Here is a 12,812-nt window from a genome sequence, read left to right as displayed (position 1 = left end):
TGGGGATTATATCTTTCCCCCTCATAATTAATAACAAATACTTTTGAACAGCAACACCAACGATTTCAAGATCGAGGTGTTGTGTGAATGCCTAGTCTCTACTTATGAGCTACGTAGATGAATTGTGGTTCAATGTCACATGTAGTCACTGTGACGCATTTGAGTTTTGTATTCCCAAGTTTAAAAGAAAATTAATATTGCAGTGCACTAATAAAGGAATGTACACAAAATAATTTAAAACAATCTATGAAACGAGCGAAAAATGAAAAATTACAAGTCTTTGTTAGCTATTCACGTTGTAAACACTTCATTTACGAAACAATATACAAAGATTGTACTATTCAACTACAGGCGTTAACCCACCATTATTCTCACATCGACACCACCTGGTCAACCAGCTGGTTGCCTTTCGTAGTGTGGGCAAAACTTGTGAGCAGGTTGCCACATCCTTGGGGAGGACTGTACGATGGGTGGACCAAGCGTCACAAGAAAGGCGCAGGCCTTGAATATAAACCCCGATCTGGACGTCCTTGTATACTCACTGCCAGTGTTTGAGGGCATACAAAAGACCAAAGATACAAGGACTGACGGAGATCCACAACGTGAAGAAGCTGTCTTTCGTCAGAACGTATGCCAAGTTGATCCCAGAGGACTGGAAGAACTGTATTTGTTTAAAAATGATCGGTTCTACACCGATAGTGCTGATAACGTGTCTCCTTCTGCTCAGGTGAAGTTGAGTGCCCGTACGATGGGATATCTGTGCTTCATATAGTGCCACAGGGACCACAGTAAACGCTTAATACTATCTACAGGAGATACTGGAACCGACACTGGTGAAGAAGAAAAGTAATATTTTCACCGGCCGGAAGAACGACGCTCAGACATGGTGTTCGTGCAAGATGATGCACCTGCTCATACCGCCAGAGTGAGCTAGGAGTGGTGTTTTCAGAAAACTTCCTGGCTTTCTCCGTAAAGAATAATGGCTCTCAACTCACCAGATTAAATCCAATTGAGAACTGCTGGGGATACTGAATGACAGAATCTTCGGCTGTCGATCCCCTATGTCCATGAAGCAGCTAAATGCAAGGGTAGTGAAGGAATGGGAGAACATTTAGCCCTCGATACTTAAGGAATTGGTGCACTCTGTGCCTGAGCGGCTTAATTCTGTTATTAAGATGAAAGGGGATACAGTGTGATTATGGGATTTTGTCAGTATGTTTTTATTTTATTGATTGCTAATACATGCGAACCAACTTTTGGCACACGGTGTAGTCCATGGTGGATAAGGCATCGTTGATGCACCACAGCGATATACAATTATTTAGAGAACAATTCACCATGTGGTAGTTGTATTCATTTCTTAACCCTTGCGTACATCAGTCTGAAAATTGTTTTTTCATGTTTTCATTCCTGTTCACGTGGGTGGCTGTTCTCATAGTTGTGAATAAATAGCATAAGATATGGTGACTTGGAGGATTGTTGAACTTTGCCAATGTAAAGTAGTCTATGGATTGTCATTGAAAAATGGTTGAAAATGTGACCCATATCATGGGTTTTATGACAAAAGAGACATGCATCTGTGTTACGTAATTTAGACTTAAGCAAAATCAGATCACCGTCTTTGTTTGTGATCGGAGCGAGCAAGCAATCTTTGAAGTTGGTCATTTCTTCATGGTTGAACGATAACAATATTCCACATACAGTATCATAGAAGCTCTTGTACTTCTTGATGTTTTGCTTTTGTGTATTTCCCCCTTTTCGAATTTGTATAGAGAACAGTTTAAAAGAATATCGCTGTCATCATCGATATACGTTAGCTCAAGTGGGTATTTTAGGTAAAGTGATGTAATGTGATGTCACTGTCAATGTCATGTCTATTTAAACAAATCCATTGTGGTGGTATGTCTCTATGTACAATGTTGAGGGCGATATATAGCAGTCTTTTTGAATAAATCGACACGGATCCGTTTAATTACAATTTCCCAACAAATCTTCAATTTTCGTCAGTCTTGATTCACGAAAGCGCAAAATATTTAGTGGGTTGTGTTGTAATGGTTGCGCAATTAGATTGTTGAAAATAACGTTTCTCCACATACTTCTTGATATGTGGTTCACTTTTCTTTTATTGTGTACATAAGTACCAGATTTTCAATACTAGTATATCGCTATAGAAATCAGAGACACAATTTGGGTGGAGTAATAACAAATAGCTGTTTATTGTAGTTCAAGCAAATCACTTGTCTTAAAAAATAGTCCGTGAAAATAAAACTGGGATGCTTTAAACCAGAATAGAGATATCGTTTACATACTGTAGGCGGTAAGTAGCTGCTCGTGAAGAGGGGTAATTAAACCCTGTCTACCTTCATGGTTTGACATATAAAGTAATTCGGTTTGGATCCAGTGGTGTCCCTGCCAAAAGAACTCAAGAAAAAGAATATGTAAGCAGTCAACCATATGTTTCGGCGGGCACAGACACATAAACCGGTGTAATAACTTTGAAGCGAAGAGCTGATAGGGCGAGTCCTTTATATGACATTTCTGGTGTATATAAAAAATCGCTGGGTACGAAAGAAGCTGATATCATCATAACGATGAGATTCACGTGTTGTCCACCTGAGTTAATTACTTCAACACCATTTATATCTCTCTTGCTTCTTATTTTAGCAGATTTGGTTCTATTGCAATAGAAGAGAGTTCTCTGGAGACTGAACAACCTTGGCGCTTGTCTCGTGAAAACGGTATAGGGCTTGTAAGGGCATTTTTTATGCGCACAAGACTCTATGTGCCAGTATATATCAGTTTCGTGTATTTTAGAAACTGATTGCCAAAACCACAGGCTTCGAGTGTTTTAAATAGAAATGATTTATCCGGTCAAAGGCTTTCCCTTGTAACAATAACGAGCTGAATATCATTTGGGTTAGGGAACGTATTTACGTCGCGCACTAGGTGTATGTTGTCAAAATTTGCCTTCCAAGTATGGAGTAGGTTTGATCATCCTGAATGATGTTACCAATTGCGGATCTTGATTGAGACACTTTCGTTAGAATCTTGTATTCCGCACTTAGAATACTCACCGCTCTCTTGTTTTTCAATAAATAATTGCAGCATTTTTTAGGCAGAAGCATAATCGCTACACGCCGACATCACTAAGGAAGCTGACCGTCCTCAGGGCAAGCAGTGATTATTTGTTAGAGGTAAACCTCGCCTGTAATTAATCAATACCTTTAGATCTACATTTAGACGACATTTTAACGGCAATAATATACTAACATAGCAATACCAGCGGAATGTGTAGTCTAATGAAAACAGAGCGTGGGTCCCCATCACCCATCTAACCATTGCGGCTCAGCTGAGGCAATAGTGTCGGTTTCTTGAAGCAGATAAGAATCACTTAAGTGGCTCAACTTGAGTAATTCAATAAGTCGTTAACGCTTCATTGAGTCGCGACACCCGTGTGTACATTCCGTATAACGCCATTAGTAAATATAATAACCACCAGTCAACAATTTGATTTGCGCATTAAGTGATTCTTAGCATGTGATTTTTCATTAGCATTTTCAGTGTACCATATTGGCGGGAAAAGAAATACGGCACCCATGCAACCCCCCATGTGTTTGTCGGGTCACGTTTCATATATCATTTACGCTTGGCGATTGGAATGGTATATCATCATGAGACCATATCATTACATAAAAGCTAAAGCACCAATACAACCTGCAGACGCTAATCGGGTCACTTGATAACCCCGAGTGATAACAAGTGACAATTGAGGTAGTTGTTTGAGTTTGTTAGACCCGTGTATATAGGACCTTTGAGTGGTTACATTTCCCTGGGGCATGTATGATAACATGGCATCTCATTTGTTGACTGATTGAACCCGGAAATAGACTATTGTACAGTGTATGTAACTGTTCTGGTTAAAAATGGACTAAGCCGATCTGAGACAAGCGTAATTTGTGTATTATAAATGCCAACAATTTCACTAATTTCAGCTCCTCTTGCGAGTGCGACTTCTCATCAAACTGGTCCACACTTCGATAGAATGGCGTACACGATTTTCAAATGATATAGTCAAATGATTATACGTAATATAGCACTTTATATAAATTGCCTCGGCTACTGTCACGGTGGATGTATTTTCAGAATACGATTCCGATGTCTCCTCCTGCATCGCATTATGTTACTCACCACTAGTATAAATACGAAAATAATTACGAGAATAATCAGTGTTAGCCGTCTGGAACGCGAAGGAATGACGCGGATAACTAGTAAATGTGCATAGAAATAGCTAATATTGCTGAGCGGAAGGTTCTATCAAAAAAATGGCAAAGATTAAATACGCGAACGGTTTTCCACAGAAAAGGGACGTTGTGATTCTTCCTCCGATTAAATGCCGGTGGTCGTCACGCCGCCCCATGTTCGACATGGGACTCATAGCGACGTATACAACGCGTTTAATATACATTGTTTACTTACATGAAATTCGAACACGCCTTGCACGTCGACGACCACCGCCCTTTCGCCACTTCGAATCTAAAAACCGAGGTCCATAGTTAACAAAAATTAGTTCAGGTACCGGAAATTTCTTTTAACTTTCAAATACTCTAATATGACTAATTTAGCATTTCTGGCATAGTCAGTTGGTTTTAAATTCATGGTTTTATCATTTAGATAATGTATTCTATGCTCAATTTTACATATTTACTATGTTTTAATTTAGCGCATTATCTAGTCCGCGATGTAAACAAAATTAAAACCCAGTGAATAATTAACCCTTTTACAGTACACGTAGCTAGCTATTCACAACGACCTAATTACTCTGTTAACAAGTGTCATACGCGTCGACCCTGAAATTTGAGTAGTAACAATTTACATCCGTCCTACCACTGTTCTGTCGGTTGATATATGTTGGTACACTTGGCTGAATCCTTCTTTTTTCTGTATGTTTCTCGAAGCTAACGAAATAAAGTTTGAAAACTGCCTATTACATATACGTCATACCGGAGTTGGTAGCACCGAGAATATAACTCAAAACTGAATACAATTCTTTACAATCAATGTATTCTCAACTACATTTGGTATTGATGTTTAACCATATCTTCAGTGGGATACTTTGCGTCACGTAAACAAGAAGGTAATTCGCGCCATTTTGAAAATATTCTTTACAAGGAATTACATGATTGTATTTCAAACTCATTTAACATTATACTCTAATAAGCAAGCCCTCGGTTTTTGACTTTCAATATTTTTCTGACGATGTTGTTTAGTATTGTATTGGAAGTAGTTAATGAGTCTTCAAATTCGTGTACAAGTTTGGATACTCGACTCATTGATTGTATGTGTAAATTAATTTGCATATTGTTATCTATAAGAAGTTTAAGTATTGCATCAGCATTGACATGTGCGCTATCTATTTCAGGAATGAAAAATAGTGTGTACAAATGCAAAATGGTTTAAAATATGTTTTTTCTAAAACCATTCGATATATTAATTGCATTTAGGTTTGGGAAACGTTTGCAAATTTGTCACATATTCTCTATATTGTTATAACCCCTAATCAAATTTATGCTTTATGTTAATTCAGTCTTCTGGTGGCCATATTGGATAAGAAAATCATTTTCATACATATCCCATACATTTATAATTTTAAAGTGAAATGATAATTTTCTTTTATTAATTATTAAGTAATTATTAACTTTTATGAAATACATTCAGTCATATTCTACTGTCAAATCCAGTCTGTCGAATACTGGCGTTTTAATGGGTACACAATAATTCAACATGTCTATTGTGCGTTTCTATGTTATATACGAGTGTTCATTTTGATCAACAGCAAATACTTTGCATTAATACAGAAACGAACCTGAACATCATTAGCCTAGTTTGAGTACACTTTTATTTCACCAAAAAACAAAACAACAGTAAATGTAGAAATTGCACAGATAGTAAATACAATTAAATAAGTAAGTAAACAAATAAATTAATAAATAAATATATCAATGAAAGAATAAATAAATAACGAATTCTACTTAGAGGACTTCTATTTTTGGTGGGCATTACAGATATAGTTCATCATGATTTGTCGATTCCGTAACCCCTGTATATTCAAAGAACAATAGTGCGCATGCGTCAAAACAACTGCTCTCCATGAATTAATGAACATCGTCAGATCCTGTGTGACGGCTAAGAACCCAGTAAATAAAATAATAGGCTATGAAACTGAATGTGTTAACTGTCTCTTATCAAGACTGTCATAAGAGCCAGGACAGCCATGTCATATTTGCATTGTGAACGTCAACGAATACATACAAGTTTAAATAATGCTTAAGATGACTGTATGTTTTGAAAATACGATGGTCGAGACAACCCGCAAGAACAGATGGTATTGAAGAATCGATCCTAATTATGGGTGTTTAACCTGCTTTAGATCATAGTCTGTATCTGGTCGTTACATGTCGCCTATGTTTAACTGTAACACAAGATTAGACCAGGAAATGACCTTTGTTAACCCGTCTGAAAAAAAAACGAACAAAGCGACGGCCACTAGACATCATGTATACTTTCAGATGACATTTGCAGATCCATCACTGGAATAGTTACAGCCTCCTCGTAGCACATGAACCAGTAAGTCGATATTATAACATATTGTATGAAAATAGGTTGCTACAGTAGTTAATGCTTCATGTTAGTTGAGATAACTACTATAATTACTACAGAAGGACTAATCATATCTATTTGAATACCATACATTACCATGAACTATTTAACAAATATAAATAGGTTAAAGACATTTTGAAGTCACATATTCACTCGCTTCTTTAGAAATATACTTCATCACTCAACTGAATAAATTATTTAAAAAAGGACAGCGGAATAACATATATTGTCATTACGGGCGAGGTAAATTCATTCATTTTTGTCGTTACTGTACAACATACACTTGAATACAACTATAAATTAATCAATATCCTACCGTTACATCGGTATGAGTCGCAATATCCTTCACAATCATCCTGATAGTAACTGTAGTAGTATCCTGTATAGTACTCTCTTTGGTATGTATATGACGTTCTGTATGGTGCATACAATTAAAGAAAATTTGAATTATATACCATCTAAAACCACGTTACGAAAATTTATTATTTTCATTAAACCAAACTCACCAGTTGTAATTAGTAATAGTGGGTTACAAATAAACCAATGTCAAGCCTGTCAACCCCTATGTTGATAAAAGTGTATATTTTCGTTTGGGCTATCAAATGTCAGGATTTGGGCTGACAGGAACAGGGTAAATTACGAAATAGTTTTACTATAATCTACCCAATTGACAATTTCGACAAACTTTAACTCCTTTATTACTAATTTACACACGTGAAAAGTCTGTTGAAAATCAAATGCAAAAGTGTACGCTTGTGGATAAAACTTACCTGTAACGAGTGCAACTATCCAAACCAAAAATTCCACAGCTTGTCGAATATCGACTTTGGTAAGAAACAGTTGTCAATGTAGACAACTGCCGACTCAACGTATTTCGGAAAGTACAACTGTTTGGCCTATAAAAGTAGAAGTTAGATAGAGTTATGCATGAAATGTATCAATATATCTTTATTACACTGATATTGTATATAGTGAAGCTATCAATTGGTGTGCTAGATTATATTGGTTAATGTGCACGACTGTCAGCTTGCCTTGTGTACGTTTGTATTTATATAACAAGGGTACAAGGAACTCACCATGCGCATGTCGTCTTCGTTCTGAGATACAGGAAAAGAATGAAAACACAAACGTTTGCCCAATTCGTTTTGTTTTTAAAGGCGCAACGGTACTTGTTGGTCATAGCTTCACACCTACAAGTTGACTTACTTTCACTTCGTCGGCGTCCGAACAATGAAGTCTCCACGAGTTTACGCGGCAAGACACTGCAGCTGCCTATGACCAGGCTAATAAGTTTATGTGTACACCAACAGTCTGTAAGATTCGCCCACACGTGACAGTGTTTAAAGGGCGGTTGTCGTCACGCAGCGTGGGTTCGAATTTCATGTAAACAATGGGGCTAATCTGCACTGGCTCGGAAGGTTGTAAATGATTAGCTAGTTTGAATTTGCATAACAATACTGACAATGAACGTGCATTCAACGCCACAAGTTTTTTTTGTTTTTTTAGCCAATCAGAATTCATCTTCCGAGCCAGTGCAGATCAGCCGAAACAATGTATTTTACACGCGTTGTGTACAGCGCTATAAATCATATATCGAACAGGACTCTGCACGACGACCACCACCCTTTAAACATTTACTGAATTTTGAAATACCTAAAAATAAGCATCATATGAAACGATTATGACTTGTATACATCCCTACATTGTAGCTCTGTTCAACAGAGTCTGTAAAATCTGAATTGTAGGTGCTTTCTTAAATAAAATTCATTTACTTGTAATTTGCCCACTGTCAAGTGCCTAATTACCTAGTGTAACCACTGATACATAAACGCTGGGCGTATTGCCATTGGTTGTAGATATACATCACATATCCACCATGTTTGATGGTAAGCTTTTATGGCGATCATCACAGCACGTCAAATCAGATTTGTGATAATGACGTCATATCGGATGGTGCCGCACAAACCCTTTGTTCCATGTGCTTTCCCCTGAGCTCAATGAACGTCAAATATCTCATGCAATCCCACCACCGAAAGCATCATAAACAAACCACCATATAAATAAATAAATAAAATTAATAAATAATACTGTAGAATAGATGGAGTTATTCAACCCAACTGAGGTTATTAATTCTATGTTAACACACCAACTACAATAAATTCTTCTGTCTGTGTAATGAGAAATAACACTATTTTAAGTAGAACAGGTCGCTAACCTTAAACGATTTGTTGCTGCGAATGAACACAGGTTTAAGACGACAGCGAAACATGCTACTCCAGTATACACTAGTATAGTTCAATAAACACGCACTCGGTATCATGTTGTCTAAAGTATGTTACAAGGTTGAACCAGGAAATGAAATTATCTGTTTCTGAAAATCTAAAATAAACAAATGACAACAAAATACACCATCTCAAAAGCCCTTGCTATTGCATTAAAAGGTTCACCCCAACTAAGATCGTGACTGTCAATAATACTTGCCAAGATCGTTATTCTAATATTTTCTACAAGAAACCAGTTATGTTCTATCAGTTTTACTAAAGATCGACAGTGCTTCTATTTCTGTGTGAAAAATGATGTCATTGATGCCACCGTGTTGTTCAATTAGGAAGCCAATGCGACATTTATTTCTGTGAAATTTGCTGGTGAACATTCAACTAGATTTGGTATTTATCGAATAGGTAAAACATTACAAGCAGTCGGGCTGTTCGACGATAAGCTGATGATGCAAACAATGATTTGATTTTATTTCGTCAATTGGAAATGCATGTATATAGTCGACCTATGAGGAAGCACTGGCCTCGACGTAAAAGCAGAATCGTAAATTCGGGTACACACAAATAAAAGATATACATGCCCGAAATGTTAAATTCGGGTACACACAAATAAAAGATATACATGCCCGAAATGTTTACTAAATGAATTATTTTTCGTAAAGCTAAGGCCAGGTTTTAAGGTAGTGCCATGGCAATGCCAGGGCAGACATTTGGAAGGACAGATGTGTGTTTGGTTTTTAAATGGCCCAGCCAAATAAATAACAGAAAAGTTTAAACGCCGTTTGTAACGAAAAAAATTATCCCAAATTCCGGATCAAATTTCTTTGTAACAAAGAATGATATCAAGAAAAAAATACTAGCAGTGTAAAACAAAATATGTCCTAGATATTTACTCCTACATTTATAGGAGGAGATGCATTTGCCAGTATTCTACACCTGGCTAGAGAGCAGGTATAACCTTCCTGTCAAGTTCGAGCACAACTGGCCCACAGAAAAAGTTACAGAATACGTACAATGATTTAGGTGACCACTCCTTGGCTGGTATACTCCGTATTTTATTGAACTATTTTCCTATTTCTAAATACAACGTATTTTATTGCAATCACATACATCGGCATGTACAATTCATCTAACATGTTATGAGCATTATAAGATGCATTGACATAACACAGCTTTTGTCATCAAAGCTATATGCGTTTGATTCATAGTCTGTTTCCAATGAAGACGCAGTATTAAAACCACGAAATCAATACTGTTCGCTCTCTTATGACCTACTCACCAAATATTTTGTTAATTGTGTGAGTGTGTTTGATGGAACACAATGTGGTATAGAGTCCACTCGGTGATATCGTTTTCATACAGAACCCCTGTTTTATCACATCCCTGTATATGCTATAAGCTCAAGCATTACAACAAAGGCATATTTCTCAGACATCGTTATTATTATCTGTTTGGAGTAATCTGCACAGCAGTAAAAGAAGTTATCGATTTGTTTTCTCTGTATATAATATGAATTTTATAACATGGTTTGCAATACATCAGCACAGTTATCTCATAATTGACATTGAGAAAACTGAGCAAAAATAAGAAGTCACTGTGTACAATCACTGAGAAACGTATTTATCTCATTGAAAACGGGCACAAAATACAGGACTGATTTGAACGATATTGCCTAAACATTAAAAAATGAGACCTAGTAAAAATTATAATTACAAGTACTTGTCCGCACGTATGCATACAAGCCTGGCTTGGGAATCTTGTGCAAGCTAGCACTCTCCCAGCGAAAATTAGTTATTGGAAACAACAATACATCTCTGCATAGTCAGCCGCCAGCTCTTTATATTGCAATGCAGCCAACTGTCATATTATATCCATTCATTATACAGCATGCCCTCAGATACACCAATGCCCTCAGATACACCAATGCCCTCAGATACACTAATAGTCGGATACATTTTTACTTTGTTTCATTATAATTCATTGCAGTGACCCGCAGGACGAAAAACTAAAGTACGCAGTGTGAACACCGATAAAACATGGAGGGCAGCGTACAGCAAAATTGCGCATATACTTGAGAAAAACGATATTGAATGTTCACAGAATCAGCCTATGGGCATATAATTCCCATCATGCAATGGGTTCATAAAATTGCATGATTTGAGATGCATGTAGGCACAGTAGGAGTATTCAGAATATCAACAAAAGTATTGCTAAATCAAAACAAATGTCGGAACGTATTGGAAATAATTTATTTTTGTATTGTAATCGATTTGAAAGCAATATAATAATTTGATAAGCTTAAATACAGCAGTATTTGCACTTCATGTGCAGATAAAAACAAACGAGTATACGAAAATGGCGTTAGATGGCGCCTAAATACCTAAATACGGTTTGGCGCTACAAAGAGACATTTATAGCAGCCATGATATGCTTTAAGTCTATACCAATAAATTATTTTCTAAATGCTAAAGAGTTATCACAAAATGTGTTTGTTCACGGTTGATCGAAACAACCGGTTATTCGTAGAATACGAATAAATCACGGAATCTAAACAAAAAACTGCGCAAAAATATCGAAATTGACAAAATGAGAGTTGCATGAATTCGTATTTCATGTGTTTTTATTCAGAATACAAATAACGCATGTTTCTGTGCCACGCCCACACCCGATCGAACACGACATCTTTCAAACCAATCGCTGCCTTAATAACGCATGTACCTCGCTGTGAGGTTATGCATGATGTATATATGGTTCATTTCGTTTGTGTGTTCGGTCACATGAAAAGGTGCAGATAACATAGAGTCGATTATTTGCTAGTGTGGACTCACCGTATTACATGTTGGGTAAGGTACTTCGCCGATAGCTGAACTCACCTGGAATGTCATTATTGTGATATGATCTGTACTTCTAATAATAACGGCAATTTGAGAAGAAAGCGTGGCAGTGAATGCTCGTCGGAACAGACATTAGTGACTGGTCATTTTTATATTTTTGAGATGATAGATTATTTTTATCGCAGCTGTGATATTAAGGAAATAAGACACATTAAATTAGCTATACTGTAAAATAATACCATGAATAGTTACACTGGTATTAATTGTACTCGATATATGCCATCAGTAGTTCTATTATGATGAATTATGACAGCATTACAAAATTAGACGATTGTGTCTTACTATAACGCGCAATACAAGACAAAACCATTACATTGACAATTATAAGTTACAATATCAAATACAACACTCACCTACCCAGAAACCGTTATATAATCGGTATTTAGTAAAATGAAAGATAACATATCCAACCTTGGATCATTAAATAATAGTCACATACGAAAAATACAAGTTCACGGACACAAAAATTGCATCCAAAAAACACAGACAATACAGTTAATGGTAAAATTAGTGAAAGAATGATGCATAGATCCAGAGGTATAAAACAAGAGATTTGTAAAAAACAAATTCCTAACAAGTCTCGTAGAAAGTAGCTAAATAAGACAATGAATCATTGAACGTTATACAAGAAGATCCGTATTATTTTCTGTGTAGACCAAAGTCACATCATATACCACATCACTTTGAAACAGATTATCGTTCCTGTGAGTTGTTTTTCGAATAAATATCATTCGGAATATCACAAATCTGAAGAAGTCGCGTTCAATAGCATAATTGTATTTCATCTAAATATTGTGTTTGGATCCGTAATAAATGAATATATAATAATTTAATATTCGTCAGGACTTTTGGTTGAAAGTGCGTCTTCTCCTTTGGCAAGCACGTCCGATTTGAGTGAGCTCATACTCGGCCATGCCATCTTAATACAAACGCTGTTTCTAGTGTGTTCTCATTTAATTAATGGTCTGACATGAGGTGTAATAAC

Source organism: Saccoglossus kowalevskii, chromosome 22, assembly GCF_978046115.1.
Source record: "Saccoglossus kowalevskii chromosome 22, keSacKowa6.1, whole genome shotgun sequence".
Lineage (NCBI taxonomy): Eukaryota > Metazoa > Hemichordata > Enteropneusta > Harrimaniidae > Saccoglossus > Saccoglossus kowalevskii.
The sequence above is the reverse complement of the archived record's forward strand: the minus strand, read 5'-3'. Positions refer to the sequence as shown.